General features: G+C 40.7%; 1 long non-coding RNA gene across 1 annotated transcript; it reads right to left on the bottom strand.

Moving 5' to 3' along the window:
* Positions 1–1929: 1929 nt before the first annotated feature.
* Positions 1930–3939, bottom strand: LOC111383481. Its single transcript, XR_002700749.1, has 3 exons — positions 3839–3939; positions 2910–2986; positions 1930–2130 (listed from the first exon to the last, which is right to left on the bottom strand). It is a non-coding gene; the product is annotated as an uncharacterized LOC111383481 (long non-coding RNA).
* Positions 3940–25870: the final 21931 nt, after the last annotated feature.

The following is a 25870-nucleotide window of genomic DNA, read 5'->3' as shown; positions in this document are numbered from 1 at the left end:
GTCACGACGATGCCGTGAGTTCAATCTAAAACGGTCGCTACATTTTTGAAAAGTACTTATGGGCCCAAAACGAAAACCGTGTGTAAAAGTTACGCTCAAATCTTCGAATGCCGACAATCCAAATGTGCAAGTGCTCGTTCTTCAAAAAAAATTCCCGAAATCCCTCATACGTCACGACAATGCTGTGAGTTCAATCCAAAACGGTCGCTACATTTTTGAAAAGTACTTATGGGTCCAAAACGGTCACCGTTTGCAAAAGTTACGCTCAATTTTTCAAACGTCGACAATCTAAATATTCAAGTACTCGTTCTTCAAAAAACAAACGGTCGAAATCCCTGTTACGTCACGATGATGCCATGAGTTCAATCAAAGACGGTTGCTACATTTTTGAAAAGTAGTTATGGGCCAAAAACGAAAACCGTTTGCAAAAGTTGCACTCAATTCTTCGAACGTCGAAAATCCACAGATGCAAGTGCTCGTTCTTCGAAAAAAATGCCCGAAATCCCTCATACGTCACGGCAAAGCTATGAGTTCAATCCAAAATGGTCACTACATTTTTGAAAAGTACTTATGCGCCCAAAACGAAAATCGTGTGCAAAAGTTATGCTCAATTCTTTGAACGCCTACAATCCAAATATGCAAGTGCTCATTCTTCGAAAGAAAAAGGCCCGAAATCCCTCATACGTCATGGCAAAGTGGTGAGTTCGATCCAAAACGTTCGTTACATTTTCGAAAAGTACTTATGGGCCCAAAACGGACATCGTGTGTAAAAGTTACGCGTAATTCTTCGAACGCCGACAATCCAAATATGTAAGTGCTCGTTCTTCAAAAAGCAAACAGCGGAAATCCCTCTTATGTCACGACGATGCCCTGAGTTTAACCCAAAAGGGTCGCTACATTAACGAAAAGTACTTGTGGGCCCAAAACGGAAATCGTGTGTAAAAGTTACTATCAATTCTTCGAGTCGACAATCCAAATATGCAAGTGCTCGTTCTTCGAAAAAAATTCCCAAAATCTCTCATACTTCATGGCAAAGCTGTGAGTTCAATCCAAAACGATCGCTACATTTTCGAAAAGTACTTATGGGCCCAAAACGGACACCGTGTACAAAAGGTACGCTCAATTCTTCGAACGTCGACAATCCAAATATGCAAGTGCTCGTTCTTCGAAAAATAAACGATCAAAATCCCTCTTACGTCACAATGATTCCGTGAGTTCAATCCAAAATGATCGCTACGTTTCTGAAAAGTACTTATGGGCCCAAAACGGAAACCGTGTGCACAAGTTATGCTCAATTCTTCGAACGCCGATAATCCAAATATGCACGTGCTCGTTCTTCGAAAAACAAATGGCTGAAGTCCCTTTTACGTCACGATGATGCCGTGAGTTCAATCCAATATGGTCGCTACATTTCCAAAAAGTACTTATGGGCCCAAAACGAAAATCGTGTGCAAAAGTTACGCTCAATTCTTCGAACGCCGACAATCCAAATATGCAAGTGCTCGTTTGTCGAAAAAAATGTCCAAAATCCCTCATACGTCATGGGAAAGCTGTGAGTTCAATCCAAAACGGTCGCTACATTTTCGAAAAGTATTTATGGGCCCAAAACGGACACCGTGTGCAAAAGTTATGCTCAATTCTTAGAACGCTGACAATCCAAATATGCTAGTGCTCGTTCTTCGAAAAACAAACAGTCAAAATCCCTCTTACGTCATGTCACACCCCAAATATATACAGATAACCATACTAATTCCTATGTCAAAATGATATTGGTAACTCGATCTAGACATAAAATTTAGATATACTTTTTTTTAATAAAATGAAACAAGCATTTGTACAATTATGTCCCTATTTGTTAACTTCAAATCACTTGTGATGATCATATATTATATCAAAATCAATGATCATATAACCATAATCCAACATGTATGTTCTAAGGTTATAAACACATCTATAGGCCATTTCAAAAGTTATACAAGACAGGACCCCCAAAATATGACACAATAGAGTGTAAGCTCAAAACAATAGCCCACAAAATAACCCTACAGGTCGTCATCCATGTACATTGATCTTTGGAATCCCGTAAGAGCTCCACAGCTAGCCGTGCCCTCTACATAGTTCCATGCTCACCTACAATACAAGAACTACATAAGCCAATGCTTAGTAAGCAAGAATCTTGCATGTCATGAGTATGAGTAACAAGGATATGTGACACCATGTCATTTACTTTAAACATCATGCTAAAGATGCATCATATTCCAATATTCATCAATGTCGACTTGAAATTATTTCATTTGAAATCTTTCATTTCATTGGGCCCTTGACCCACCAACTATGCACCGGATAGAGCTCTGCATAATATCAATATCAATAATCAAGTGGCCAATATGAAATCGACACCGGCGAGTGGACCATCCTCTCGTGACCGCTAGAGGCCCATCCCCTAACTACCCCTATGATCACCCAAGAAGTCTCCCACCCGGCAGCGCCAATAATCATAACAAGGGCATAGTCGAGTGGTCCGCCCTCCCGTGATCCCCTGTCTACCTTTGCAATCACCCAGGAAGTATCACCCGCGATGCCAAACATATCACATAAGCACGCCTCACATGCCTCGGTGCCCTAGTAGTGGTCAATATAACATTTATAAAGAAAACTTACTTTGAAATCATGTTTCGCATGTAAAGTTTTCAACCATGATCAGATGTTGTGCATGCCAACGAAAATGCTCATGAATGACATGCTTAATGGAAGTTGATGTCAATGTTTTTTGCAACCGCATACTCAATGATCATAATCATCATATAGGGTACAACGAGCTTTCTTATCAAAGTATGAAAATATCCTAACATCACTATACCACAAATGCTAGGTTCTTGCATCGTAGTTGCAAATGGATTTTTACTTACCTTTTTGCCCTTGTGTGTGCACAAGCTCCTACGGAGATTATATCACTTTCCTTTTTCACTCAACGTCGGAAAATCACCTGTATTACCATTTAATATTAAAGACAGTCCTCCATTTAATAGCCTTAACACACACAAAATCCCAAAATACTTCCATTCACGTCAAAATAATTTAAACGAATTCATTATTTCAAGTTACTAACGGCATTACAATCTCGTCCCATAAGTCTCATTTTTCCTCGAGTCCAATTACCAACATCAACGTCATCCAATTGTTGTCAACAACCTAATACTCCTTAGAATCTATTTTCTAGGCCCAAGAGATAATTAATTTACATGTAAAGGTTGAAATCATATTAAACACATAAATGGACAGAACCTGTTTTTCAGGTTTCATCACCGTCCAACTACTTTTCCAATCCGTTTTCACCCCCTTATCCATATCCAATGACTCCCAAATTTTTACCACGTTTCTATAACATGTATTTGAAGACAATAATGCTCTAAAGTCGTGATAAATCAAGTGTTCTCAGCATCAAAATAGTCCATTTCCACGACATCAAAATCAGGCAGTTTTCATTGTGACAGCTTTCGGGTTCCATTTTATTAGCATGTCATCAAACAGATTCCAGGCTATTAGAAGACCATTTATATCCTTATAAATCCCATATAACGACATTCATTTACATAGATACAAGTTATATCTTCAGTATTATCCAAAATCAAAGTTTAAACCATCCAAATTCATCAATCAACACATCTCTATTCCTGTTGGTTTCTTTCAGGTTCTTGTACTCAATTACCCCTCTCTTTTGCCATCATAAAATCATAAACAACCCTTATACTTAGCCTCAAGTAAGTTTATAGTTTAAACATATTATAAAACGAGCAAAAGAACTAAAGAAAACTTCAAAACCGTGAGCTAAACTCACCTATCCAGAAATTCAATTTCAGCTCCTTGTTTCTGCTTCTCTCTTTTCGTTTTTGCTTTCTCTTTCAATCGGTGGTCAATTGGGGATAATTTGTAAGACTAAACATGTTGTTAGGAGGTGTATATAAATTCTTCAAGATGCTGGAGACGTGACTCTTCCTTAAGGATTAAGAAAATGTGGGGTGCAGCCAAGTGTTTAGCATGAGGTGGTCTTTTCCTACTATATTTGACTTTTCTCTTGGACTATTTAACTTATATTGATTTATAAGATATATATATCTATCTATATTAAATAAAAAGAGGTAGGAGACGTGCTACATATCTTAAGGATGAAGGGATTGAGTGTTAAAATGACAACTATCCCAAGCATGAGGTGCCAAGCATGAGGTGGTCACTAGTAAAAAAAATCTGATTTTATATCTATCTTTGCAGGTATAAATCAAGTATCCTATGCTTATGTCAATGTGTTTACAATCCATTTCACTTTCCCTAAGATCCCAAAATATTTTATAGAGCTAATTCCTCAATCGTTTATTTAATTACTTACCCGATTGACACCCCATTCTCGACCGATTTCATCAAATCGCACCTCGATATTTATAATGTCATATGAGACATATTATCGCATCATGATCATGTTCCTTTATGTATCATGTCCCAAATATGTCAATTACCTATCTAGGGTTTGAGGTGACTTGATCAACCGAATAGAAAGCTTGAACTTTTGTCGATACCGATTTCCGACCTTTTTGATATTCCATTTCTTATCAAGCCAATCTCCAACATTTAGTTAACCTAATTTTCTATCATAGCTCAATACAAAATTCAACACCTAGGTCTAGGAGTAGAAGACTAAAATCTTAAAATATCCATAATCGAATGCACCATTTTAAGATAAAGTAATTAAGAAAACTAATGCAAGTAACATTGTGAATAGCATGAAATGCATGAATCATATTGGCCAAATATATAACAGGAAGTTTGGTGTATTACACGTCATGACGATGCCGTGAGTTCAATACAAAATGGTCGCTGCATTTTCGAAAAGTACTTATGGGCCCAAAACAGACACCGAGTGCAAAAGTTACGGTCAATTCTTCGAACGCCAACAATCCAAATATGCAAGTGATCGTTCTTTGAAAAACAAACGGCCAAAATCCCTCTTATGTCACGATGATGCCGTGAGTTCAATCCAAAACGGTCGCTATATTTCCGAAAAGTACTTATGGGCCCAAAACGAAAATCGTGTGCAAAAGTTACGCTCAATTTTTCGAACGTCGACAATCCAAATATGCAAGTGCTCGTTCTTCAAAAAAAATGCCTGAAATCCCTCATACGTCACGGCAAAGTCGTGAGTTTAATCCAAAACGGTCGCTACATTTTCGAAAAGTACTTATGGGCCCAAAACGAAAATCGTGTACAAAAGTTACGCTCAATTCTTCGAACGCCGACAATCCAAATATGCAAATGCTCATTCTTCAAAAGAAATAGGCCCAAACACCCTCATACGTCACGGCAAAGCAGTGAGTTCAATCCAAAACGGTCGCCACATTTTCGAAAAGTACTTATGGGCTCAAAACGTACACCGTGTGTAAAGGTTACGCTCAATTCTTCGAACGCCGACAATCCAAATATGCAAGTGGTCGTTCTTCAAAAAACAAACATCTTAAATCCTTCTTATGTCATGACAACGCCGTGAGTTTAACCCAAAACGGTCGCTCCATTAAAGAAAAGTACTTATGGGGGCAAAAAAGAAATCGTGTGCAAAAATTACGCTCAATTCTTCGAGCGTCGACAATCCAAATATGCAAGTGCTCGTTCTTCGAAAAAAATGCCTAAAATCCTTCATACGTCACTATGATGCCGTGAGTTCAATCCAAAACGGTCGCTAAATCTCTGAAAAGTACTTATGGGACCAAAACGAAAACCGTGTGCAAAAGTTACGCTCAATTCTTCGAACGCCGACAATCCAAATATGCAAGTGCTCGTTCTTCGAAAGAAAAATGCCTGAAATCCCTCATACACCACGGCAAAGCGGTGAGTTCAATCCAAAATGGTCGTTACATTTTCGAAACGTACTTATGGGTCCAAAACGGACACTGTGTGTAAAAGTTATGTACAATTCTTTGAATGCCGACAATACAAGTATGCAAGTGCTCGTTCTTCGACAAAAATGCCCGAAATCCCTCATACGTCACGGCAAAACTGTGAGTTCTATCCAAAACGGTCGCTACATTTCCGAAAAGTGCTTATGGGCCCAAAACATACACCGTGTGCAAAAGTTACGCTCAATTTTTCGAACGTCGACAATTTAAATATGCAAGTGCTCGTTCTTCAAAAAAGAAATGGTCGAAGTCCCTCTTACATCACGACGATGCTGTGAGTTCAATCCAAAACGGTCGCTACACTTCCGAAAAGTACTTATGGGCCCAAAATGAAAATCGTGTGTAAAAGTTACGCTCAATTCTTCGAACATCGACAATCCAAATATGCAAGTGCTCGTTCTTCGAAAAAATGCCCGAAATCCCTCATACATCATGGCAAAGCGGTGAGTTCAATCAAAACGGTCGCTACATTCCCGAAAAGTACTTATGGGCCCAAAACGGACACCGTGTGTAAAAGTTTCGCTCAATTCTTATAATGCCGACAATCCAAGTATGCAAGTGCTCGTTCTTTAAAAAAATGCCTGAAATCCCTCATACGTCACGGCAAAGTGGTGAGTTCACTCTAAAACGGTCGCTACATTTTCGAAAAGTACTTATGGGTCCAAAACGGACACCGTGTGCAAAAGGTACGCTCAATTCTTCGAACGCCGACAATCCAAATATGAAAGTGCTCATTTTTTGAAAAACAAATGGTTGAAATCCCTCTTACATCACGACGATGCCGTGAGTTCAATCCAAAACTATCGCTACATTTCTGAAAAGTACTTATGGGCCCAAAACGGAAATCGTGTGCAAAAGTTATGCTCAATTCTTCGAATGCCGACAATACAACTATGCAAGCGCTCGTTCATCGAAAAACAAATGGCCGAAGTCCCTCTTACATCAAGATGATGCTGTGAGTTCAATCCAAAATGGTCGCTATATTTTCGAAAAGTACTTATGGGCCCAAAACAAAAATCGTGTGTAAAAGTTACGCTCAATTCTTCGAACGCCGACAATCCAAATATGCAAATGCTCGTTCTTCGAAAAAAATGCCCGAAATCCCTGATACGTCATGGCAAAGCTATGAGTTCAATCCAAAACGGTCACTACATCTCCGAAAAGTACTTATGGGCCCAAAACGAAAATCGTGTGCAAAAGTTAAGCTCAATTCTTCGACCACCGACAATCCAAATATGCAAGTGCTCGTTCTTCGAACGAAAAATACCCGAAAACCCTTATACATCATGGCAACGTGGAGAGTTCAGTCCAAAACAGTCGCTACATTTTCAAAAAGTACTTATGGGCCCAAAACGGACACCGTGTGTAAAAGTTACTCTAAATTCTTCGAATACCAACAATCCAAGTATGCAAGTGCTCGTTCTTCCAAAAAAATGCCCGAAATCCCTCATACGTCACGGCAAAGCTGTGAGTTCAATCCAGAACGATTGCTACATTTCCGAAAAGTGCTTATGGGCCCAAAACGTACAACGTACGCAAAAGTTACGATCAATTTTTCGAACGTCGACAATCTAAATATGCAAGTGCTTGTTCTTCAAGAAACAAATGGCTGAAATCCCTCTAACGTCACGATGATGCCGTGAGTTCAATCCAAGACGGTCGCTACATTTTCGAAAAGTATTTATGGGCCCAAAACGAAAACCGTGTGCAAAAGTTACGCTCAATTCTTCGAACGCCGACAATCTAAATATGCAAGTTCTCGTTCTTCGAAAGAAAAATACCTAAAATCCCTCATACATCACGGCAAAGAAGTGAGTTCAATCCAAAACGGTCGCTACATTTTCGAAAATTACTAATGGGTCCAAACGGTCATCGTGTGCAAAAGTTACGCTCAATTCTTCGAACACTGACAATCCGAATATGCAAGTGCTCGTTCTTCGAAAAAATGCCCGAAATCCCTCATACATCACGGTAAAGCGGTGAGTTCAGTCCCAAACGGTCGCTACATTTTTGAAAAGTCCTTATGGGCCCAAAACGAACACCGTGTGCAAAAGTTACGCTCAATTTTTCGAACGTCGACAATCCAATTATGTAAGTGCTCGTTCTTCGAAAAACAAATGATCGAAATCCCTCTTACGTCATGTTGATTCCGTGAGTTCAATCCAAAATGGTCGCTACATTTTCGAAAAGTACTTATGGGCCCAAAACGGACACCGTGTGCAAAAGTTACGGTCAATTCTTCAAACGCCGACAATCCAAATATGCAAGTGCTCGTTCTTCAAAAAACAAACGGTCGAAATCCCTCTTACGTCACGACGATGGCGTAAGTTCAATCCAAAATGGTCGCTACATTTTCGAAAAGTACTTATGGGCCCAAAACGGACATCGTGTGCCAAAGTTACGCTCAATTCTTCGAATGCCAACAATCCAAATATGCAAGTACTCATTCTTCGAAAAATAGACGGTCGAAATCCCTCTTATGTCACGACGATGCCATGAGTTCAATTCAAAATGATCGCTACATTTTCGAAAAGTACTTATGGGCCCAAAACGAAAATCGTGTGTAAAAGTTACGCTCAATTCTTCGAACGTCAACAATCCAAATATGCAATTGCTCGTTCTTCAAAAAAATTTCAGAAATCCCTCATACGTCACGGCAAAGTTGTGAGTTCAATCCAAAACGGTCGCTACATTTCCGAAAAGTACTTATGGGGCCAAAGCAAAAACCGTGTGCAAAAGTTACGCTCAATTCTTCAAACACCGACAATCCAAATATGCAAGGGCTTGTTCTTCGAAAGAAAAACACCTGAAATCCCTCATACGTCGCAGAAAAGCTGTGAGTTCAATCCAAAACGGTCGCTACATTTTCGAAAAGTACTTATGGGCCCAAAACGGCCATCGTATGCGAAAGTTACGCTCAATTTTTCGAACGTCGACAATCTAAATATGGAAGTGCTCGTTCTTCAAAAAACAAATGGCCAAAATCCCTCTTATGTCACGATGATGCCGTGAGTTCAATTCAAGACGGTCACTACATTTCCGAAAAGTACTTATGGGCCCAAAACGAAAACCGTGTGCAAAAGTTACGCTCAATTCTTCGAACACCGACAATCCAAATTTGCAAGCTCTTGTTCTACGAAAGAAAAATCCACAAAATCCCTCATACATCACGGCAAAGTAGTGAGTTCAATCCAAAACGGTCGCTACATTTATAAAAATTACTTATGGTCCCAAAACGGACACCGTGTGCAAAAGTTACGCTCAATTCTTCGAACGCCGACAATCAAAAAATATGCAAGTGCTCATTCTTTGAAAAACAAACGATCAAAATCCCTCTTACGTCACGACGATGCCGTGAGTTCAATCCAAAACAGTCGCTACATTTTCGAAAAGTACTTATGGGCCCAAAATGGAAACCGTGTGCAAAAGTTACGCTCAATTCTTCGAACGCTGACAATCCAAATATGCAAGTGCTCGTTCTTCCAAAAACAAATAGTTAAAATCCCTCTTACGTCATGACGATGCCATGAGTTCAATCCAAAACGATTGCTACATTTTTGAAAAGTTTTATGGGCCAAAAACGGAAACCGTGTACAAAAGTTACACTCAATTCTTCAAACACCGACAATCCAAATATTCAAGTTCTTGTTCTTCGAAAGTAAAATACCCAAAATCCATCATTCGTTATTGCAAAGCAGTGAGTTCAATCCAAAACGGTTGCTACATTTTCGAAAAGTGCTTATGGGCCCAAAACGGACTACGTGCGCAAAAGTTACGATCAATTTTTCGAACGTCGACAATCTAAATATGCAAGTGCTCGTTCTTCAAGAAACAAATGGCCGAAATCCCTCTTACGTCACGACGATGCCATGAGTTCAATCCAAGACGGTCGCTACATTTCCGAAAAGTACTTATGGGCCTAAAACGGAAATCGTGTGCAAAAGTTACGCTCAATTCTTCGAACGCTGACAATCTAAATATGCAAGTTCTCGTACTTCGAAAGAAAAATACCCAAAATCCCTCGTACATCACGGCAAAGCAGTGAGTTCAATCCAAAACGGTCGCTACATTTTCGAAAATTACTTATGGGTCCAAAACAGTCATCGTGTGCAAAAGTTACGCTCAATTCTTCGAACACCGACAATCAGAATATGCAAGTGCTCGTTCTTCAAAAAAATGCCCGAAATCCCTTATACGTCACGGCATAGCGGTGATTTCAATCCCAAACGGTCGCTACATTTTCAAAAAGTACTTATGGGCCCAAAACGGACACCGTGTGCAAAAGTTACGGTCAATTCTTCAAACGCCAACAATCCAAATATGCAAGTGCTCGTTCTTTGAAAAACAAATGGTCGAAATCCCTCTTACGTCACGACGATGCCGTGAGTTCAATCCAAAAGGGTTGCTACATTTTCGAAAAGTACTTATGGGCCCAAAACGGACACCGTGTGCCAAAGTTACGCTCAATTCTTTGAATGCCAACAATCCAAATATGCAAATACTCATTTTTCGAAAAAGAGACGGTCAAAATCCCTCTTACGTGACGACGATGCCGTGAGTTCAATTCAAGATGATCGCTACATTTTCGAAAAGTACTTATGGGCCCAAAACGAAAACCGTGTGTAAAAGTTACGCTCAATTCTTCGAACGTCGACAATCCAAATATGCAAGTGCTCGTTCTTCGAAAAAAATGCCTGAAATCCCTCATACGTAACGGCAAAGTTGTGAGTTCAATCCAAAATGGTCGCTACATTTCCGAAAAGTACTTATGGGGCCAAAGCAAAAACTGTGTGCAAAAGTTACGCTCAATTCTTCGAACACCGAAAATCCAAATATGCAAGTGCTCGTCATACGTCACAAAAAGCTGTGAGTTATATCCAAAATGGTCGCTACATTTTCGAAAAGTACTTAGGGGCCCAAAACGGACACCGTATACGAAAGTTACGCTCAATTTTTCGAACGTCGACAATCTAAATATGAAAGTGCCCGTTCTTTAAAAAACAAACGGCCAAAATCCCTCTTATGTCACGACGATGCCGTAAGTTCAATCCAAGATGATCGCTAAATTTTCGAAAAGTACTTATAGGCCCAAAATGGAAATCGTGTGCAAAAGTTACGCTCAATTCTTCGAATGCCGACAATCTAAATTTGCAAGCTCTCGTTCTACGAAAGAAAAATCCCCAAAATCCCTCATACATCACGGCAAAGCAGTGAGTTCAATCCAAAACGGTCGCTACATTTATAAAAATTACTTATGGGCCCAAAACGGACACAGTGTGCAAAAGTTACGCTCAATTCTTCGAACGCCGACAATCAAAAAATATGCAAGTGCTCATTCTTCGAAAATAAAATGATCGAAATCCCTCTTACGTCACGACGATGCCGTGAGTTCAATCCAAAACGGTCGCTACATTTCCGAAATGTACTTATGGGCCCAAAATGGAAACCGTGTGCAAAAGTTACGCTCAATTCTTCGAACGCCGACAATCCAAATATGCAAGTGCTCGTTCTTCCAAAAACAAATAGTCGAAATCCCTCTTACGTCATGATGATGCCATGAGTTCAATCCAAAACGATCTTTACATTTTCGAAAAGTACTTATGGGCCCAAAACAGAAACTGTGTACAAAAGTTACGCTCAATTCTTCGAACACCGACAATCTAACTATTCAAGTTCTCGTTCTTCGAAAGAAAAATACCCAAAATCCCTCATACGTTACGGCAAAGCAGTGAGTTCAATCCAAAACGGTCACTACATTTTCGAAAATTACTTATGGGCCCAAAACGGACACTGTGTGCAAAAGTTACGCTCAATTCTTCGAACGCCGACAATCAGAAAATATGCAAGTGCTCGTTCTTCGAAAAACAAACGATCGAAATCCCTCTTACGTCATGACGATGCCGTAAGTTCAAACCAAAACGGTCGCTACATTTTTGAAAAGTACTTATGGGCCCAAAACGGACACCGTGTACAAAAGTTACGCTCAATTCTTCGAACGCCGACAATCCAAATATGCAAGTGCTAGTTCTTTAAAAAACAAACGGTTGAAATCCCTCTTACGTCACGATGATGCCGTGAGATCAATCCAAAACGATCGCTACATTTTCGAAAGGTACTTATGGGCCAAAAATGGAAACCGTGTGCAAAAGTTATGGTCAATTCTACAATCCAATTATGCAAGTGCTCGTTCTTCAAAAAAATGATCAAAATCCCACTTACGTTATGATGATGCCGTGAGTTCAATCCAAAATGGTCGCTACATTTTCGAAAAGTACTTATGGGCCCAAAACGGATACCGAGTGCAAAAGTTACGCTCAATTCTTCGAACGCCGACAATCCAAATAGCAATTGCTCGTTCTTTGAAAAATGAGCGGCTGAAATCCTCTTATGTCCCGACGATGCCGTAAGTTCAATCCTAAACGGTCGCTACATTTTCGAAAAGTACTTATGGGCCCAAAATGAAAACCGTGTGCAAAAGTTACGCTCAATTCTTCGAACGCCGACAATCCAAATATGCGAGTGCTCGTTCTTCGAACAAAATGCCCGTAATCCCTCATACATGACGGCAAAGCTGTGAGTTCAATTCAAAACGGTCGCTACATTTTCAAAAAGGACTTATGGGCCCAAAACGAAAATCGTGTGCAAAAGTTACGCTTAATTCTTCGAACGCCGACAATCCAAATATGCAAGTGCTCGTTCTTCCAAAAAAATGCCTGAAATCCCTCATACATCATGGTAAAGCTGTGAGTTCAATCCAAAACGGTCGCTATATTTCCAAAAAGTACTTATGGGCCCAAAATGGACATCGTGTGCAAAAGTTACGCTCAATTCTTCGAACGCCGACAATCCAAATATGCAAGTGCTCGTTCTTCAAAAAACAAACAGTTGAAATCCATCTTACGTCACGACGATGCCATGAGTTTAACCCAAAACAGTTGCTACGTTAACGAAAAGTACTTATGGGCCCAAAACGGAAACCGTGTGCAAAAGTTACGCTCAATTCTTGAGCGCCGACAATCCAAATATACAAGTGCTCGTTCTTTGAAAAAAATGCCCGAAATCCCTCATACTTCATGGCAAAGCTGTGAGTTCAATCCAAAACGGTCGCTACATTTCCGAAAAGTACTTATGGGCCCAAAAGGGACACCGAGTGCAAAAGATACGCTCAATTCTTCGAACGCCGACAATCTAAATATGCAACTGCTCATTCTTCAAAAAACAAATGGTCGAAATACCTCTTATGTCACGACGATGCCTTGAGTTCAATCCAAAATGGTCGCTACATTTCCGAAAAGTGCTTATGGGTCCAAAAAGGAAACCGTGTGCAAAAGTTATGCTCAATTCTTCGAACGTCGAAAATCCGAATATGTAAGTGCTCGTTCTTCGAAAAACAAATGGCCGAGGTCCCTCTTACATCACGATGATGCCGTGAGTTCAATCAAAAACGATCAACACATTTTTGAAAAGTACTTATGGGCCCAAAACGAAAATCGTGTGCAAAAGTTATGCTCAATTCTTCGAACGTCGACAATCCAAATATGCAAGTGCTCGTTCTTCGAAAAAAGAACGATCAAAATCACTTACATCACGACGATGCCGTGTGTTCAATCCAAAACGATCGTTACACTTTCGAAAAGTACTTATGGGCCCAAAACGGACACCGAGTGCAAAAGTTACGCTCAATTCTTCGAACGCCGACAATCCAAATATGCAAGTGCTCGTTCTTTGAAAAACGAGCGGCTGAAATCCCTCCTATGTCACGACGATGCCGCGAGTTCAATCCTAAACGGTCGCTACATTTCCGAAAAGTACTTATGGGCCCAAAACGAAAATCGTGTGCAAAAGTTACGCTCAATTCTTCGAACGCCGACAATCCAAATATGCGAGTGCTCGTTCTTCGAACAAAATACCCGTAATCCCTCATACGTGACGGCAAAGCTATGAGTTCAATTTAAAATGGTCGCTACATTTTCAAAAAGGACTTATGGGCCCAAAACAAAAATCGTGTGCAGAAGTTACGCTCAATTCTTCGAACGCCGACAATCCAAATATGCAAGTACTCGTTCTTCCAAAAAAATGCCTGAAATCCCTCATACATCATGGCAAAGCTGTGAGTTCAATCCAAAACGGTCGCTATATTTCCGAAAAGTACTTATGGGCCGAAAATGGACATCGTGTGCAAAAGTTACGCTCAATTCTTCGAACGCCGACAATCCAAATATGCAAGTGCTCGTTCTTCAAAAAACAAATAGTTGAAATCCATCTTACGTCACGACGATGTCGTGAGTTTAACCCAAAATAGTTGCTACGTTAACGAAAAGTACTTATGGGCCTAAAACGGAAACTGTGTGCAAAAGTTACGCTCAATTCTTGAGCGCCGACAATCCAAATATACAAGTGCTCGTTCTTTGAAAAAAATGCCCAAAATCCCTCATACTTCATGGCAAAGCTGTGAGTTCAATCCAAAACTGTCGCTACATTTCCGAAAAGTACTTATGGGCCCAAAAGGGACACCGAGTGCAAGAGATACGCTCAATTCTTCGAACGCCGACAATCCAAATATGCAACTGCTCATTCTTCAAAAAACAAACGGTCGGAATACCTCTTATGTCACGACGATGCCGTGAGTTCAATCCAAAACGGTCGCTACATTTCCGAAAAGTGCTTATGGGTCCAAAACGGAAACCGTGTGCAAAAGTTATGCTCAATTCTTCGAACGTCGAAAATCCAAATATGTAAACAGCCGAGGTCCCTCTTACATCACGATGATGCCGTGAGTTCAATCCAGAACGATCAATACATTTTCGAAAAGTACTTATGGGCCCAAAACGAAAATCGTGTGCAAAAGTTATGCTCAATTCTTCGAACGTCGACAATCCAAATATGCAAGTGCTCGTTCTTCGAAAAAAGAACGATCAAAATCCAACTTACATCACGACGACGCCGTGCGTTCAATCCAAAACGATCGTTACACTTTCGAAAAGTACTTATGGGCCCAAAACGGACACCGAGTGCAAAAGTTACGCTCAATTCTTCGAACGTCGACAATCCAAATATGCAAGTGCTCGTTCTTTGAAAAACGAGCGGCTGAAATCCCTCCTATGTCACGACGATGCCGCGATTTCAATCCTAAACGGTCGCTACATTTCCGAAAAGTACTTATGGGCCCAAAACGAAAATCGTGTGCAAAAGTTACGCTCAATTCTTCGAACGCCGACAATCCAAATATGCAAGTGCTTGTTCTTCGAACAAAATGCCCGTAATCCCTCATACGTGAGGGCAAAGTTGTGAGTTCAATCCAAAACGGTCGCTACATTTTCGAAAAGGACTTATGGGCCCAAAACAAAAACCGTGTGCAAAAGTTACGCTCAATTCTTCAAACGCCGACAATCCAAATATGTAAGTGCTCGTTCATCCAAAAAAATGCCTGAAATCCCTCATACATCATGGCAAAGCTATGAGTTCAATCCAAAATGGTTGCTATATTTCCGAAAAGTACTTATGGGCCCAAAATGGACATCGCGTGCAAAAGTTACGCTCAATTCTTCGAACGCCGACAATCCAAATATGCAAGTGCTCGTTCTTCAAAAAACAAACAGTTGAAATCAATCTTACGTCACGACGATGCCCTGAGTTTAACCCAAAACGTTCGCTACATTAACGAAAAGTACTTATGGGCCCAAAACGGAAACCGTGTGCAAAAGTTATGCTCAATTCTTCGAGCGCCGACGATCCAAATATACAAGTGCTCGTTCTTTGAAAGAATGCCCGAAATCCCTCATACTTCATGGCAAAGCTGTGAGTTCAATCCAAAACGGTCGCTACATTTTCGAAAAGTACTTATGGGCCCAAAAGGGACACCGAGTGCAAAAGATACGCTCAATTCTTCGAACGCCGACAATCCAAATATGCAACTGCTCATTCTTCGAAAAACAAATGGTCGAAATACCTCTTATGTCACGACGATGCCGTGGGTTCAAACCAAAATGGTCACTACATTTCCGAAAAGTGCTTATGGGGCCAAAACGGAAACCGTGTGCAAAAGTTATGCTCAATTCTTCGAACGTCGAAAATCCAAATATGTAAGTGCTCGTTCTTCAAAAAAAACATCTGAAATCCCTCTTACATCACGACGATGCTGTGAGTTTAACCCAAAAAGGTCGCTCCATTAACGAAAAGTACTTATGGGCCCAAAACGGAAACAGTGTGCGAAAGTTACGCTCAATTCTTCGAGCGCCGACAATCTAAATATGCAAGTGCTCGTTCTTCGAAAAAAATGCCCGAAATCTCTCATACGTCACGACGATGCCGTGAGTTCAATCCAAAACAGTCGCTACATTTTCGAAAAGTACTTATGGGCCCAAAACGAAAACCGTATGTAAAAGTTACGCTCAATTCTTTGAACACCGACAATCCAAATAAGCAAGTGCTCGTTCTTCAAAAAAAATGCCCGAAATCCCTCATAAGTGACGGCAAAGCTGCGAGTTCAATCCAAAACCGTCGCTAAATCTCTGAAAAGTACTTATAGGACCAAAACGAAAATCGTGTGCAAAAGTTACGCTCAATTCTTCGAACGTCGACAATCCAAATATGCAAGTGCTCGTTCTTCGAAAGAAAAACGCCCGAAATCCCTCATACGTCATGGCAAAGCAGTGAGTTCAATCCAAAACGGTCGTTACATTTCTGAAAAGTACTTATGGGCCCAAAACGGACACCGTGTGTAGAAGTTAAGCTCAATTCTTCGAATGTCGACAATACAAGTATGCAAGTGGTCGTTCTTCGAAAAAAATGTCCGAATTCCGTCATACGTAATGGCAAAGCTATGAGTTCAATCCAAAACGGTCGCTACATTATCGAAAAGTACTTATGGTCCCAAAACGTACACCGTGTGCAAAAGTTACGCTCAATTTTTCAAATGTCGACAATCTAAATATGCAAGTGCTCGTTCTTCAAAAAACAAATGGCCAAAGTCCCTCTTACATCACGACGATGCCGTGAGTTCAATCTAAAACGGTCGCTACATTTTCGAAAAGTACTTATGGGCCCAAAACGAAAATCGTGTGTAAAAGTTAAGCTCAATTCTTCGAACGTCGACAATCCAAATATGCAAGTGCTCGCTCTTCTAAAAAATGCTCGAAATCTCTCATACGTCATGGCAAAGAGGTGAATTCAATCAAAATGGTCGCTACATTTTCGAAAAGTACTTATGCGCCCAAAATGGACACCGGGTGTAAAAGTTATGCTCAATTCTTCGAATGCCGACAATCTAAGTATGCAAGTGCTCGTTCTTCGAAAAAATGCCCGAAATCCTTCATACGTCATGGCAAGGTGGTGAGTTCAATCAAAAACGGTCGCTACATTTCTGAAAAGTACTTATGGGCCCAAAACGGACACCGTGTACAATAGGTACGATCAATTCTTCGAACGCTGACAATCCAATTATGTAAGTACTCATTTTTTGAAGAACAAACAGTCGAAATCCCTCTTACGTCACGACGATGCCGTGAGTTCAATCCAAAACGATCGCTACATTTTTGAAAAGTACTTATGGGCCCAAAACGGAAACCGTGTGCAAAAGTTATGCCCAATTCTTCGAACGTCAACAATCCAAATATGCAAGTGCTCATTCATCGAAAAACAAACGGCCGAAGTCCCTCTTACCCAATGATGATGCCGTGAGTTCAATCCAAAACGGTCGCTACATTTTCGAAAAATACTTATGGGCCTAAAATGAAAATCGTGTGTAAAAGCTACTCTCAATTCTTCGAACGCCAACAACCCAAATATGCAAGTGCTCGTTCTTCGAAAAAAATGCTCGAAATCCCTCATATGTCAAGGTAAAACTGTGAGTTCAGTCCCAAACGGTCGGTACATCTCTGAAAAGTACTTATGGGCCCAAAACGAAAATCGTGTGCAAAAGTTACACTCAATTCTTTGAACACCGACAATCCAAATATGCAAGTGCTCATTCTTCGAAAGAAAAATGCCAAAAATCCCTCATACGTCACGGCAAAGCTGTGAGTTCAATCCAAAATGGTCGCTACATTTCCAAAAAGTACTTATGGGCCCAAAATGGACACCGTGTGTAAACGTTACGCTCAATTCTTCGAATGCCATCAATCCAAGTATGCAATTGCTCGTTCTTCAAAAAAAAAGGCTAAAATCCCTCATACACACGGCAAAGCTGTGAGTTCAATTCAAAACACTAGCTACATTTCCGAAAAGTGCTTATGGGCCCAAAACGGACACCGTGTGCTAAAGTTACGCTCAATTTTTCGAACGTCAACAATCTAAATATGCAAGTGATCATTCTTCAACAACTAAATAGCCAAAATCTCTCTTACATCACGACGATGCCATGTGTTCAATCCAAGACGATCGCTACATTTCCAAAAAGTACTTACGGGCCCAAAATGGAAACCGTGTGCAAAAGTTAAGCTCAATTCTTCGAACGCCGACAATCCAAATATGCAAGTTCTCATTCTTCGAAAGAAAAAATACCTAAAATCCCTCATACGTCACGGCAAAGCAGTGAGTTTAATCCAAAACGGTCGCTACATTTTCGAAAATTACTTATGGGCCCAAAACGGACAACGTGTCCAAAAGTTACGCTCAATTTATTCGAACGCCGACAATCCAAATATGCAAGTGCTCGTTCTTCAAAAAAATGCCTGAAATCCCTCATACGTCATGGCAAAGTGGTGAGTTCAATCCAAAATGGTCGCTAAATTTTCGAAAAGTACTTATGGGCACAAAACGGACACCGTGTGCAAAAGTTACGCTCAATTCTTCGAACGTCGACAATCCAAATATGCAAGTGCTCATTCTTCGAAAAACAAATGATCGAAATCCCTCTTATGTCACGATGATGCCATGAGTTCAATACAAAACGATCGCTACATTTTCGAAAAGTACTTATGGGCCAAAAACGAAAATCGTGTGCAAAAGTTGTGCTCAATTCTTCGAGCGCCGACAATCCTAAAATGTAAGTGCTCGTTCTTCGAAAAGTAAGCCACCGAAATCCCTCTTACGCCACAACGATGCTGTGAGTTCAATCCAAAGCGGTCGCTGCATTTTAGAAAAGTACTTATGGGCCCAAAACGAAAATTGTGTGCAAAAGTTATGCTCGATTCTTTGAAAGTCGACAATCCAAATATGCAAGTGCTCGTTCTTCGAAAAACAAACGATCGAAATTCCTCTTACATCACGACGATGTCGTGAGTTCAATCCAAAATGATCGCTACATTTCCGAAAAGTACTTATGGGCCCAAAACGGAAATTGTGTGCAAAAGTTATGCTCATTTTCTTCGAATGCCGACAATCCAAATATGCAAGTGCTCGTTCTTCAAAAAACAAATGTCGAAGTCCCTCTTACGTCACGACAATGCCGTAAGTTCAATCCAAAACGGTCGCTACATTTTCAAAAAGTACTTATGGGCCCAAAATGAAAACCGTGCGTAAAAGTTACGCTCAATTCTTGGAACGCCGACAATCCAAATATGTAAGTGCTCGTTCTTCAAAAAAATTGCCCAAAATCCCTCATACGTCATGGCAAAGTAGTGAGTTCAATCCAAAACGGTTACTACATCTCCGAAAAGTACTTATGGGCCCAAAAGGAAAACCGTGTGCAAAAGTTACGCTCAATTCTTCAAACGCCGACAATCCAAATATGCAAATGCTCGTTCTTCGAAAACAATGCCCAAAATCCCTCATACGTCATGGCAAAGCGGTGAGTTCAATCCAAAACGGTCGCTACATTTTCGAAAAGTACTTATGGGCCCAAAACGGACACCGTGCGCAAAAGTTACGCTCAATTCTTCGAACGTCGACAATCCAAGTATGCAAGTGCTCGTTCTTCGAAAAAAATGCCAGAAATCCCTCATACGTCATGGCAAAGCTGTGAGTTCAATCCAAAACGGTCGCTACATTTCCTAAAAGTGCTTATGGGCCTAAAACGGACACCATGTGCAAAAGTTACGCTCAATTTTTCGAGCGTCGACAATATAAATATGCAAGTGCTCTTTCATCAATAAACAAATGGCCAAAATTCCTCTTACGTCACGACGATGCCGTGAGTTAAATCCAAGACGGTCGCTACATTTCCAAAAAGTACTTATGGGCCCAAAACGGAAACCGTGTGCAAAAGTTATGCTCAATTCTTCGAATGCCGACAATACAATTATGCAAGTTCTCATTCTTCGAAAGAAAAATACCAAAAATCCCTCATACGTCACCACAAAGCAGTGAGTTCAATCCAAAACGGTCGCTATATTTCTGAAAATTACTTATGGGTCCAAAACGGACATCGTGTGCAAAATTTACGCTCAATTCTTCGAACGTCGACAATCCATATGCAAGTGCTCGTTCTTCGAAAAAATGCCCGAAATCCCTCATACGTCATGGTAAAGCAGTAAGCTCAATCCAAAACGTTCGCTACATTTTCGAAAAGTACTTACGGGCCCAAAACGGACACCGTGCGTAAAAGTTATGCTCAATTCTTCGAACGCCGACAATCCAAATATGCAAGTGCTCGTTCTTCAAAAAACAAACGATCGAAATCCCTCTTACGTCATGGTGATGCCGTGAATTCAATCCAAAACGGTCGCTACATTTTTGAAAAGTACTTATGGGCCCAAAACGGACACCGTGTGCAAAAGTTACACTCAATTCTTCGAACGCCGACAATTCAAAAATGCAAGTGCTCGTTCTTCGAAAAACAAACTGTCGAAATCCCTCTTACGTCACGACGATGCCGAGAGTTCAATCCAAAATGATCGCTTCATTTTCGAAATGTACTTATGGGCCCAAAACGAAAACCATGTGCAAAAGTTGTGCTCAATTCTTCGAACGCCAACAATCCAAATATACAAGTGCTCGTTCTTCAAAAAATAAACGGCCAAAATCCCTCTTTCGTCACGACGATGCTGTGAGTTCAATCCAAAATGGTCGCTACATTTCCCAAAAATACTTATGGGCCCAAAACGAAAATCGTGTGTAAAATTTCCGCTCAATTCCTCGAACGCCGACAATCCAAATATGCAAGTGCTCGTTCTTCGAAAAAAATGCCCGAAATCCCTCATACGTCACGCCAAAGCTGCGAGTTCAATCCAAAACGGTCGCTAAATCTCCGAAAAGTACTTATGGGCCCAAAACGAAAATCGTGTACAAAAGTTACGCTCAATTCTTTGAACGCCGACAATCCAAATATGCAAGTGCTCGTTCATCGAAAGAAATATGCCCGAAATCCCTCATACATCATGGCAAAGCGGTGAGTTCAATCCAAAATGGTCGTTACATTTTCGAAAAGTACTTATGGGCCCAAAACGGGCACCGTGTGTAAAAGTTACGCTCAATTCTTCGAATGTTGACAATACAGGTATGCATGTGCTCGTTCTTCGAAAAAATGCCCGAAATCCCTCATACGTCACGGCAAAGCAGTGAGTTCAATCCAAAATGGTCGCTACATTTCCGAAAAGTGTTTATGGGCCCAAAACGTACACTGTGTGCAAAAGTTACGCTCAATTTTTCGAACGTCGACAATCTAAATATGCAAGTGCTCGTTCTTCAAAAAACAAACGGCCAAAATCCCTCTTATCTCATGATGATGCCGTGAGTTCAATCCAAGATGGTCGCTACATTTCTGAAAAGTACTTATGGGCCCAAAATGGAAACCGTGTACAAAAGTTACGCTCAATTCTTCGAAAGCCGACAATCCAAATATGCAAGTGCTTGTCCTTCAAAAAACAAACAGCTGAAATCCCTCTTACGTCACGATGATACCGTGAGTTTAACCCAAAACGGTCGCTACATTGACGAAAAGTACTTATGGGCCCAAAACGAAAACCGTGTGCAAAATTTAGGCTCAATTCTTCGAGCGCCGACAATCGAAATATGCAAGTGCTCGTTCTTCGAAAAAAATGCCCAAAATCCCTCATACGTCATGGCAAAGCTGTGAGTTCAATCCAAAACGGTAGCTACATTTTCGAAAATTACTTATGGGCCCAAAACGGACACCGTGTGTAAAAGGTACGCTCAATTCTTTGAACGTTGACAATCCAAATATGCAAATGCTCGTTCTTCGAAAAATAAACTGTCAAAATCCCTTTTACGTCGTGACGATGCAATGAGTTCAATCCAAAACGATCGCTACATTTCCGAAAAGTACTTATGGACCTAAAACGAAAACTGTGTGCAAAAGTTATGCTCAATTCTTCAAACGCCGACAATCCAACTATGTAAGTTCTCGTTTTTCGAAAAACAAACGGTCGAAGTCTCACTTACGTCATAACGATGCCATGAGTTCAATCCAAAACGTTTGCTACATTTTCGAAAAGTACTTATGGGCCCAAAACGAAAACCGTGTGTAAAAGTTATGCTCAATTCTTCGAACGTCGACCACCTAAATATGCAAGTGCTCGTTCTTCAAAAAAATGCCCGAAATCCCTCATACGTCACGACAAAGCTGTAAGTTCAATCGAAAACGGTCGCTACATCTCCAAAAAGTACGTATCGGCCCAAAACGAAAATCGTGTGCTAAAGTTACGCTCAATTCTTCAAACGCCGAAAATCCAAATATGCAAGTGCTCGTTCATCGAAAGAAAAATGCCCAAAATCCCTCATACATCACGGCAAAGTGATGAGTTCAATCCAAAAAGGTCGCTACATTTCCGAAATTTACTTATGGGCCCAAAACGGACACCGTGTACAAAAGTTATGCTCAATTCTTCGAACGTGAACAATCCATATATGCAAGTGCTCGTTCTTCAAAAAAAATGCCAAAAATCCCTCATACGTCTCGGCAAAGCGGTGAGTTCAATCCAAAACTGTCGCTACATTTTCTAAAAGTACTTATGGGCCCAAAACGGACACCGTGCGCAAAAGTTACGCTCAATTCTTCGAACGCCGACAATCTAAATATGTAAGTGCTCGTTCTTCAAAAACAAATGATCGAAATCCCTCTTACATCACGGTGACGCCATGAGTTCAATCAAATACGGTCGCCACATTTCTGAAAAGTACTTATGGGCCCAAAACGGATACCGTGTGCAAAAGTTACGCTCAATTCTTCGAATGCCGACAATCCAAATATGCAAGTGCTCATTCTTCGAAAAACAAACTATCGAAATCCCTCTTACGTCACGACAATGCCGCGAGTTCAATCCAAAATGATCGCTACATTTTCAAAAAGTACTTATGGGTCCAAAACAAAAATCGTGTGCAAAAGTTACGCTCAATTCTTCGAGTGCCGACAATCCAAAAAAGCGAGTGCTCATTCTTCGAAAAAATTGTCCGAAATCCCTCATACGTCACGACAAAGCTGTGAGTTCAATTTAAAATGGTCGTTACATTTTTGAAAAGTACTTATGGGCCCAAAACGGACACCGTGTGTAAAAGTTATGCTAAATTCTTCGAATGCCGACAATAAAAGTGTGCAAGTGCTCGTTTTTCAAAAAAAATGCCCGAAATCCCTCATACACCACGGCAAAGCTGTGAGTTCAATCCAAAACGGTCGCTACATCTCCGAAAAGTACTTATCGGCCCAAAACAAAAGCCGTGTGCAAAAGTTACGCTCAATTCTTCGAACGCCGACAATCTAAATATGCAAGTGCACGTTCTTCGATAGAAAAATGCCCTAAATCCCTCATACGTCATGGCAAAGTGGTGAGTTCAATCCAAAATGGTTGCTACATTTCCAAAAAGTACTTATGGGCCCAAAATGAAAATCGTGTGTAAAAGTTACGCTCAATTCTTCGAACGCCGACAATCCAAATATGCAAGTGCTCGTTCTTCAAAAAACAAACGATCGAAACCCCTCTTACGTCACGGTGATTCCGTGAGTTCAATTCAAAATGGTCGCTACATTTTCGAAAAGTGTTTATGGGCCCAAAACGGACGTCGTGTGCAAAAGTTACGCTCAATTCTTCGAACGCCGACAATCCAAATATACAAGTGCTCGTTCTTCGAAAAACAAACTGTTGAAATCCCTCTTACGTCACGACGATACCGTGAGTTCAATCCAAAATGATCGCTACATTTTCGAATAGTACTTATGGGCCCAAAACGGACGTCGTGTGCAAAAGTTACGCTCAATTCTTCGTACGCCGACTCTCCAAGCGCTCCAAGTATGCAAGTGCTCAATCTTTCGAAAAATTGTCGAAATACCTCGTACGTCACGATGAATTCGTGAGTTCAATCCAAAACGATCGCTACATTTCCAAAAAGTACTTATGGGCCCAAAACGGACGTCGTGTGCAAAAGTTACGCTCAATTCTTCGAACGCCGACAATCCAAATATACAAGTGCTCGTTCTTCGAAAAACAAAATGTTGAAATCCCTCTTACGTCACGATGATACCGTGAGTTCAATCCAAAATGATCGCTACATTTTCGAAAAGTACTTATGGGCCCAAAACGAAAACCGTGTGTAGAAGTTGTGCTCAATTCTTCGAACGCCAACAATCTAAGTATGCAAGTGCTCATTCTTCGAAAAACAAACAGCCGAAATCCCTCCTACGCCACGACAATGCCGTGAGTTCAATCTAAAACGGTCGCTACATTGCCAAAAAGTACTTATGGGCCGAAAATGAAAATCGTGTGTAAAAGTTACGCTCAATTCTTCGAACGCCGACAATCCAAATATGCAAGTGCTCGTTCTTTGAAAAACAAACAATCAAAACCCCTCTTACATCACGGTGATTCCGTGGGTTCAATTCGAAATGGTCGCTACATTTTCGAAAAGTATTTATGGGCCCAAAACGGACGTCGTGTGCAAAAGTTACGCTCAATTCTTCGAACGCCGACAATCCAAATATACAAGTGCTCGTTCTTCAAAAAACAAACGGTTGAAATCCCTCTTACGTCCCGACGATGCCGTGAGTTCAATCCCAAATGATCGCTACATTTTCGAAAAGTATTTATGGGCCCAAAACGAAAACCGTCTGTAGAAGTTGTGCACAATTCTTCAAACGCCAACAATCCAAATATGCAAGTGCTCGTTCTTCGAAAAACAAACGGCTGAAATCCCTCTTACGGTACGACAATGCCGAGAGTTCAATCTAAAACGGTCGCTATATTTCCAAAAAGTACTTATGGGCCCAAAATGAAAACCGTATGTAAAAGATACGCTCAATTCTTCGAATGTCAACAATCCAAATATGCAAGTGCTCGTTCTTCGAAAAAAATGCCCGAAATCCCACATACGTCACGACAAAGTTGTGAGTTCAATCCAAAATGTTCGCTAAAACTTCGAAAAGTACTTATGGGCCCAAATCGAAAACCCTGTGCAAAAGTTACACTCAATTCTTTGAACGCTGACAATCCAAATATGCAAGTGTTTGTTCTTTGAAAGAAAAATGCCTAAAATCCCTCATACGTCACGAAAAAGTGATGAGTTCAATCCAAAATGGTCGTTACATTTCCGAAAAGTACTTATGGGCCCAAAACGGACACAGTGTGTAAAAGTTACGCTCAATTCTTCGAATGACGACAATACAAGTATGCCAGTGCTCGTTCTTCGAAAATAATGCCAGAAATATCTCATACGTCACGGCAAAGCAGTGAGTTCAATCCAGAACGGTCGCTACATTTTCGAAAAGTACTTATGGGTCCAAAACGTACACCGTGTGCAAAAGTTAAGCTCAATTCTTCGAACGCCGACAATCCAAATATGCAAGTTCTCATTCTTCGAAAGAAAAATACCCAAAATTCCTCATACCTCACGATAAATTTGTGAGTTCAATCCAAAATGATTGCTACATTTTCGAAAATTACTTATCGGCCCAAAACGGATACCGCGTGCAAAAGTTACGCTCAATTCTTCGAACGCCGACAATCCAAATATGCAAGTGCTCATTCTTCAAGAAAACAATCAAAATCCCTCTTACATCATGATGATGCCATGAGTTCAATCTAAAACGGTCGCTACATTTC

Source organism: Olea europaea, unplaced genomic scaffold (genome assembly GCF_002742605.1).
Source record: "Olea europaea var. sylvestris unplaced genomic scaffold, O_europaea_v1 scaffold270, whole genome shotgun sequence".
NCBI lineage: Eukaryota > Viridiplantae > Streptophyta > Magnoliopsida > Lamiales > Oleaceae > Olea > Olea europaea.
The sequence above is the reverse complement of the archived record's forward strand: the minus strand, read 5'-3'. Positions and strand labels throughout refer to the sequence as shown.